Here is a 9,828-nt window from a genome sequence, read left to right on the forward strand (position 1 = left end):
TCAAATTGTAACAATAACAAATTAGCATATCACATGTGCTATGTACGAGATTAAATAATATTTATTTAAAAAAATATAATAATTATATTTAATTTTTTTTATATTATGTAAAATAAAAGTTAAATGGAAGTAATCAATCGAGATTTTTTTAATTGTTTAAAATTAATAAAATCAAAAAAATTAGTATGAGATATTGATCATAAGGCTTCTCAATAAAAATCTCATTTTGCTTATATAAATGAGAGTATAAGATTCACTTTATGTAAGTGAAACAATTCACTTTTTCTTTATTTTCTCGATGTGAGATTATAAAATAAAAGGTAAGTGGAAGCTAGCCAACGGGAATTTTCTTAATTGTTTAAAATTAAGAAAATTCAACAATTTTAAAATAAGGGTTTGGAGCTCCTAGAAGGTTTTTCCCTAAAAATCTCATTTTCCTTATATAATATATAAATAGATAGTGAAAAAAACTTTACTTTTTCTTCTTCTTCCGATGTGGGATTATAAAATAAATCATAAACTAATTAAAGTTTTATTTTTATATGGTTTAATGGAAATTAGCCAATGAATTTTTTTTAATTTTTTAAAATTACTAAAAACATCATGAGAAATTGTGATTAAACCGACAAATCGGTCAAACCAAAAATGGTTCAGCCTAATCGTTAGGTCAAATGACTAACCAACTTATATAAAAATTAAGTAATTAAAACTTTTAAATGTTTTTCTAATTTTAAAATTTAAATTGTTTTGAATTGAAATATACACAATACTACGCTATTAAGATTCACTTTATATAAATGAAACAATTTATTTTATTTTTTTTCTTTTTCCAATGTGGGATTATAAAATAAAAGTTAACAATTATTCAGACGGAAAGTATGTTTCTAATCAAGTAATCTCAGACTTTCAATCTTTAATTACATTAATCTTTTGTTTATTTCGAAATAAAGAAATCTAATTAATATATTTTGAAAAACTGATACAATTGTGGTTAAACCAACAAATCAATTAAATCAATAATGATTTCGCCTAATCGGTTGGGTCATGATTAATTAATTAAAATTTTTAAAATTTAAACTATATTGAATTGAAACATGCACAACACTACAACATTAAATGGAATGGGAGTGCAAACTTCATTTTATATGAGTAAAATAATTCATTTTTTTCTTTTTTTTCCCGATGTGAGATTATCAAATAAAAGCTAGCCAATAGAAACTTTTTAATTGTTTAAAATTAAGAAAATCAAGAAAATTAGTATAAGATATTGAAACTCTCACAAGGGTCCTCATAAATGGGATGAGAGTATAAAATTTCCTTTATATGAGTAAAACAACTCATTTTTTTTCTTCTTTTTCTAATGTGGAATTATCAAATAAAACTAACCAATAAAAATTTTCTTAATTATTTAAAATTAAAAAAATCAAAAAAAAATTATGAGATATTGAAACTCCTTCACTAAAAATACTCTTTTTCTTATATATATATATATATATATAGAGAGAGAGAGAGAGAGAGAGAGAGAGAGAGAGAGATTACTTAACACATGTTTCGTGTGGTCAAGGGTCTGGCTTTCTTCAGATCAAAAACAAAAAGGGCCTGGCATTATACCAATAAAAAAGGGAATAAGAAAGTTGCGGAGAACTGAGTGCAACTACATTATAAAATAAAATTTAAAAAAAAAACAAATAAATGATTTTATTTAGGATAATTTACAGTGACCCACCCAAAAATTTAATAAAATTGTAAAAACCTATCTTGATATTTTGGAAATAACAAAAAAAAAAACTTTCAGAGCATGTTTGGTATGATAAAATGAAATAGAGTGAGAATAAAATGAGAGTGAGAATAAATATAAGGTTGAATAGAATGGGATGTCTATTCTTATTCCATTGTTTGGTTGTCAACATGGAATGACATAAGAATAGGATGACAAGTCTTATTCTCATATTTGGTTATGCCTATTAAATTCATGGAATTGAAATTATTTATTTATTTATTTTTTTTTTTAACAAGTTAGTAACAAATAAATTAAAATTTTATATAGATCATGATAATATTAATAGTTGTGAAAGTGATAGTGTGAGTCATAGTAGCGGTGGTGGCGGTATCGGTGGCGGTGATAGAAATGATAGTAGCATGGTGGTAGTAAGGTTGTTGTGGCCTTAGTGGTGGTGGTAAGGTGGTGTTATGATTGCAATGGTAGTGGCGGCGGCGGCGACAGCTAATAGTAGTAAAGTGATGGTTCTCGCGATGGTGATGGTGGTGGTGTGATGTTTATAAAGGTAGAAGTAGTAGTGGTAAGATAGTGGTTGTGGCGGTAGAGGTAATGGTGGTAGTACGAGCGATGGTAGTAGGGAAGTGGTTCTCTCGATAGTGATAGTAGTGGTTTTATGTTGTAGATGTGGTAGTAGTGATTGTGGCGGTAGTGGTGGTGGTAATAGTGGCGACATCGGTAGTACGATAGTGGTAGTATGATGGTGTGGTGGTTGTGGCGGTGACCGTGGTGGTGGTGGTGACAATAAGGTGGTAGTGGCGGTAGTAGTGACAATAAGGTGATAGTGGCGGTGGCGGTAGGATGGTAGGAGAACGGAATAGTGGTAGTAGCTAAATAACAAATAAATAAACAAAATTTTATAGTAATTCTATGATGGGATAGAATGGTCATTTATTAGATTAGAGGAAGGAATAGGCATTCTCATATTTTGTTGGAATAGTCATTCCAGTGGAATGACTATTTCCAGTTAGATAAGGCGTACCAAACAAGCGAAAACGAATGCAAAGTTAGAATAGGTATTCCATTCTAGTCCATTCCATCGTGCCAAACATGCTCTCAGTGTTATCCAGTAATACTATAAATTCAAACTTAACTATCCAGAAATTACCCAGAATCATCATCTTATGGTTTAGATTTATTCGACAAGTGGACGGCACATCACAAAAATTTAATCTCAACCACACAATCTCTTTCGGAATAAATTTAGGATAGTTAAGGTGGGGTTCATAGCAGTTTTCTTCTAAAAATATTAACTCCACATCTCATCTTCCTCAGCTAGAACTTTGATAGGTAACACCTCTTCATTTTGCTCAAAATTTCTTTTGGGCAAATTAATCGCAAGTCCTCTTTGAAAAGAGGTGTACTCTATTTAATCCCAAAACCTTTTAGATATAACAAAGGTCCTACACCTTCTTTCTTCTCTGTATCTCTCTTTCTGATGTCCGGTGATCGACGACCATGCCTTCATTCTTCTCCTTTTCTTTCTGATATACAGTCACCACCGATTATCATTAATTGGGGTTCACGGGCAACCATCGACTATTGACTTCTTAGTTCGCTCTCACCGATGGTGAATGGAATGAGTTCCTAGAGAAGAAGATGTGTGGCTCTACTCAAATTTAATATAGATCTACATCAAATCTAGCTAGATCTAAATCAAAAGTAGTTATCGAAATACAATCCTCTCTCTATATATGTCTATCTCTTTCGATCTCTGAGTTTTTCTACTTTTTCTTTGCTATACACTTCTCTTTTTCTATTTTAATGGAGAAAATTTTTAAATTCTAAACAAATTGTTTTCAAGTTTTAGTTACATGCATTGAAAATAGTAAAATTTCCCAATTTTAATTTTTTTGGTGCTAAAATGAATCATGCTTTAAAACTGTAAAATTTTACAGTAAATTTTTTTTTTGTTGTAATTTTATAACATACTTTTTAGTTTGATTAATAAGGATAAATGTTTAATAGAATCATGCTTTGAAATTGTAACAATTTTACAGTTTTAAAACTTGCTTTTCAGTTTGATCAATATTGGAGATTATTTGGTTAAACCCTACAAAAATTAAAAAATAACATATGTTTTTTTCCCATTGTTGCTGTTTATTGATGTTACGTTTTTTCCTCTTTCAATTTGTTAATATTTAACACATTTTGCTACGTTTTTTTACTCTATTTTCTCTATTTATTCTGGTGAGTTTTCGATGATGTTCTTAATATCCAGCGAACATTCTGGATATTCCGATGACTTTTAATGATATTTAGAATACTTTAGCGATACTCTGACGAATTTCGGGCGATACTCCGGTAACTTCCTGGTGATGTTTAGCATTTTGCCGAGTCTCCAGTGGCTGTCTAAAGAAGTTCGGCGGCGGTGTGATGTAGCAATGCCTTTAAATTTAAAAGAAAAAAGAATTTTTTGGTAATAATTAAAATTATGTAAGACTAATTAGTGCAAGTGTTTTAAATAATTTTTAAAATTTGTATATGGTATTTACTAGCAAGTGCCCCCTCCCCGTCCCCTTTTTTTTCTCTCTCAAAGTACTCAGGCCTCGTTTGGGAATAGGTTTTTTTAGTAACTTTTTGACTTTTTGGCTAAAATATGATGTAAAAAAACTAGTATTTTTGGGATGACTTTTTAGTTTTTTATGAAAAGATGTGCAAAAAGTAGAGAGAAAAGGGAATATTTGACTTTTTGATATAGGTTATTAACTTTTTGATTTTTTTTAGTGACTTTTTAGCTTTTTGAATAAAAAAGTCGCTTGCCAAACGAGACCTCAGTCACACCTCTAACCTCAAACCTACAAATTCAAATCAAACAACAAATACTTGCAATCAGACCACCACCAAAAAGAAAGAAAAGAAAATTGAAATTCATGGTTTTAGTTCATGGCTCTAGACAATGGTGGCAAAAATCAATCCGTCCACTAGTCCTCCATTGGATCTGAGGTCTTTCGAATCCTCAAAGAGGGTGAGGTCACAAGTGTTAACTTTTGTCAATTTCATCCCTAAATAGTGTTGGTCTATGTTTAGATAAGAACATTGTTGGAGTTACTAACAAAAATCACTAAAAAAATTACGGTACATACGCATTACATATATGAAGTATGACTTTTATGATGTGTAGTTTATTCGGTAATTTTATTGGTAATTTTAAATTTGCAGGCCAAAGCAATTATAAGTATATTTTATTAAAAAGATTATGTACCATACACACCTTATAACTAAAGAAAAAATGATATAATTTTATACTTTTTGAGTCATAATTAAAATAAAATATAATGAAATATCACATGAGACACTAAAAAAAAAAATTTCATAATTAAAAAAAATAATATAATTAAATGTGCATATAATACACCTCTTTTAAAAGGTATGTATAGTAAAATTTCCCTTTTATCAAGTATGGTTATATGGGATGTTAAAAAAAGAAAAGAAAAAAAAAGTACAGTTATATGGGCAAATTATTATTAGAGGGAGTTGGGCAAAAAAAAAAAAAAAAACCCAAACATATGGCTCTTCCAGTCCACTTTGATTTTTTATTATTCATTTTTTTTTCTAAAAATGTATCTTTAAAATACATTGTAAAATGGTTTAAAAAAATTATAAATTTTTTTTACTACACTTATTTTTATACATAATGTACCATCTTTTTAAATTAAAAAATAGTAAAAACTCTAAATAAATTATCAAATATTTTACTAAATATTTATATGAGTGTAAAATTCGTGTAAGTATTTAATAAAATATTAAAATACTTACACGAATTTCACACTCATGTAAGTATTTATTAAAATATTTGACATTTCACTTGAATTCCAATTGCTTTTTTAATTTTTTTAACATATACTCAGAGAGTTTATGTTAACAAATTCTTAAAAAGAATAAGTAAATAAATAGAGTGGATTCAAAAAAGGAAAAATATTAAAAAATAATTATAAATTAATGAGAAATTTTAGAGAAAGAAAGACGAAGCGAAGATTGAGAAGAGAGAGAGAAGATGAGCAGTGGTAGTAATACGAGACCCGTACCTAGAAGAGAGAGCCCATGGGGCACTCCCGAGGGAGATCATCGGCGACCAAAGGCCCACAGATGCAATGATCTACCTGAAGATGTCATCCAAGTAAGCTTTCTCTTCCTCATCAAACCCTCAAACCCTTGTTTCGAGTAATTTTTGTATGCAGATAAGATATATGTCACGTACTTTCTATTATTATGATTGAATTTGACTGTCGAATCCATTATATTTATGTTAGGTATATAAATTGGTGGAAGGTAGTGCACCGATGTGCCTATTGGCATACAAAAATTTATCCTTTTTTCCATATATGTTTCATATACATTATTTGATTAGAGAATAGGTATGGGCAATGTGGGTTGGTATTCAATGTCTGAATTGAGGCATCTGAAGAACTAGTTCTAGGTTTTAATGCTTTCATTTGTTTTGCGTATAGTGACCCCGGTCTTTTCTCTTTAAATTATTGTATCCGGACTTAGGTTCCGTGGATCCTGTCATTACTTATTGGTTGTTGTTGTCCTTTAATCTCTTTGTATTTGAAGTATAGGTTGGGTTGGGCGGGTCTGTTACAGGTTGGTTGATTTTAGATGCCAATAGGTGATGCCCAGATTTTGGCCTTTACGCTCGAGCGGAAGTTTTAACGCTCGAGCGGTCCCTTCGTTGTTGCTTCTCCGCTCGAGCGGTAATTTTGACGCTCGAGCGTGATTTTCCATCTCCCAGTATTTTGCTCTGTAGTTCTTCCGCTCGAGCGGTAGTTTTTACGCTCGAGCGTGATCCCTTGTTTTTGCTCCTCCGCTCGAGCGGTGAGTTTGACGCTCGAGCGGGTGTCAGCGCCTGCAAAACTTCTGGAAGGGGGCAATCGACGCTCGAGCTGCTTTCTTCACGCTCGAGCATGATTCTGTGTCTTACGCTCGAGCGGGGCTTTCTACGCTCGAGCGTAGAGTCGATTATATCAGTCCGTGATTTCACTTTTTGGATCACTTTTTGACCTACTTTTCCTTCATAACTTTTTAAAAACCGCCCCTGGAGTGTTTTTATCTCTTTCTCTCCCTCTACACACCTTCTCTCCTTCGATTGATCTACTTAGAGTGAGTTTCTACCTTAGATCCTTTATTAAAAAGTTAGAGTAAGTTGAGGGCTTCGTTTTAATCTGAGAAACTTGGGATTTGGAGCACGTTGGTCTTTGGTCTTCATCTCCATCTTCTCTATACGGATTATTTTCTTCGAGGTAGGGATTTTCCTACTCCAATTTATATGTTTTGTTCTAAGTTTGGTATTTTGATAGGTTGGGGACACTTTGAAAATTTTGGGAACAAAACCTAGTTGAATTGCTAAATTGATTTGAGTAATTAATTTAAGGAAATTGGGGAATTTGGTTAAATCCATGAAATTGGGGAATTTATTGATTAAATGGTGTAGTTGGTTAATATAAATCACTCGCCTATTGAATTGTTGTTATATTTATTTCCAGTCTAGAAATAACTGTTTTGGGCTATCGGTGGAGGATAGTCGTGATTGTTGTAGACATTGCATGTGGATTAGGAATAACTGAAACTAATCACATTGGGTAAGTCATCAATTTGACTATTGCATTAATACAGAAAATACGTGTATTGATTGAGCATTGCATTTGCATACATTGTTTTGTGTGGGAGGAGATAGGGGATGTACTCCACGGTTTAGGGGAAGATAGGGGATGGACCTCTAAACCGGATTTTTGTTTGGGAGGAGATAGGGGATGGACTCCATTAGCACCATTTTTATGTGTGCTTATTATATTGAAGTGTTTTTACATGATTATTGATACAGCACTAAAATGTGTATCAAATGGGAAGTATGAAGTGTTTTGATATGAGCATGAGTCTCATTTGTTTTGTTGATATTGGAAGTAATGTGAATGTGATATATAATTCACTGTTGTAATTTTGGCCAGGTTCTGAGCCATGTTGATAATAATAGAAAGGGAAATATGTCTTAGACATTAGTGTCATGAGACTGTTTAATGATAAAATTGATTATCTTGGTTAACCATCTATTGAATGCTATAGCTTTATTCAATGCTTATATTTGGTTTAGTATTTTTTCTACTGGGCTGTGGCTCACCCTTTATGGGAACATCATTTTCAGGTTCAGGTGATAAGCTACCTCCACGGACTTAGCCTGGAAGGATTTGATGTTTGGGATTTTGAAGACTTGTCTTTAGTTATATGTTTTATTTTGTTATTTTTGAGATTTCATGTAAACATTCAAGCCTAGGGCTTAACTTGTAAATGAGTTAGTACTCATCCTTTTTGTGTCCAAGTGTTAGCTTGGAAAGATGTAAGCCCTTAGGGCATTTATTTTGATGTTGCAGGATGTTACATGTGATGTCTTTCAATAAGAATACTCTGATGAATAACTCAAATGATTCATTTTCTTTTATAAATGCATGTTAATGTTATGGTTATTATGGGTTTATTTTGAGGGCGTTACATTGCGCTTTGCAATGTGTACTGAGTCAAAGTTTTGTGTTTGGTTGTTATTTAAGCTTTTTATTTTTAGCAAGTCTAGAAATTAAGAGAGTTAGACACAATTGAATTGATTTAAGTGACAAGTAAACTCATTCTGATCCAAAAAAAAAAAAAAAAAAAACAGTTTTTCCCTAATTTTCAAGAATCAGTCCTATGCATGTAGATTATACAAAATCAAGTAATTTTTACAGATACTCTTTGATGAGAGATTGATGAATCTCAAATGATTTGTTACCTGATGATGTTATGTTGTGAGTTGTGGGAAATTTTGTCTGATGATATCCTTATTCCAATGTGCACCTTTTTGTTGTTGTTGTTGTTATATATGATGGATGAACCAGAAATACTAAGATGCGTCGAAAGAGTATAGAAGGAAATGCCAATTACCGAAGGCTTGAACTTCCATAAGGGAACAAAGTAACCACTACTAGGCAAGAAAGTAGAAAGAAAGTAGAATGATCTGTTTAAGCTTATGAGCCTAGAGTACTTCCCCTTCAAAATTATTCAGATTTATCGAGACCCAGAATGTGATTACTACTCAAAACTTATTGAATTATGCCGCTTTATAATGTTTCTAATTTACTCGAACTTTGTAACCAGAAGAACGCAGTTTCAAGGAATTAAGGTATGATTTTTCCAATTAACTGTGATGTGGCTAGACCTTCAGAAAAGGATCACTGCTTTGAATTAGTAGTAGAAAACTACGAAAATAGGGATGTTGTACTTATGAAAAAGATTGATTTCTCATTTATTTGATAATCCAATGGATTCTTCTTTAATCATATGAAACTTGAAAAAGTAGTGCTATGGAGAAGTTTTTTGTGGCCTGTCATCATGAATAGGTGTTTCTCCAAAGAATTAGTGCGCAAGGGTTTTGGGGTTTGAGAACGAATGATATATCTTTCAGAAACTTCTTTGAGGGTGATACCTGTAATTGTGGCAAAAGGGGACTGAATGAAGGTGTCTTGCAAAACAATCTTAGTTGTTGACGGACCCTTTTCTGGTGGGGTTGTGTTTTCTAAAGCTATATAGTGTAAAGGTTACAGTTTTAGAAATATTTTTAGACGTTCACACAAAACATGCGTCAAGGCTTATATGATTAAGTATGGCTCTTCCTAGGTGTACTCCTTGGGAGCAAAAGGCATTATAGTGCTTCTGTAGTTGTTTCATTAGGAAAATCCCTCATTTGGTTGGATTTTTAGTTTATTTTATTTCTATCTTTAGAATTTATTGACTGTATCTTTTAGCTATTTTTAATGTTCATCATCAAAAAATTCTTAAAATCATCAAGTGAAGGACTAAACTCTTTGTGGGCTCAACTACATATCAAACTCTTAAATTTGTCCTTCGCCTTCTTGTCAATTGACTCAACTCCTTAGAAGCATGAAAGTCTCTTTCCCCAAATGCTCCACATAGAGGACTTCATCCTTAGTTCGATTCTCCTTCTACTTACTCTACTTCCCACCAACTTTGAAATAACTCAGCCTTCACCCACCAACCTGGAAAACATCCGGTCTGCATGAAAC

The sequence above is a fragment of the Camellia sinensis genome, chromosome 7 (genome assembly GCF_055761805.1).
Source record: "Camellia sinensis isolate YWXY chromosome 7, ASM5576180v1, whole genome shotgun sequence".
Taxonomy (NCBI): Eukaryota; Viridiplantae; Streptophyta; class Magnoliopsida; order Ericales; family Theaceae; genus Camellia; species Camellia sinensis.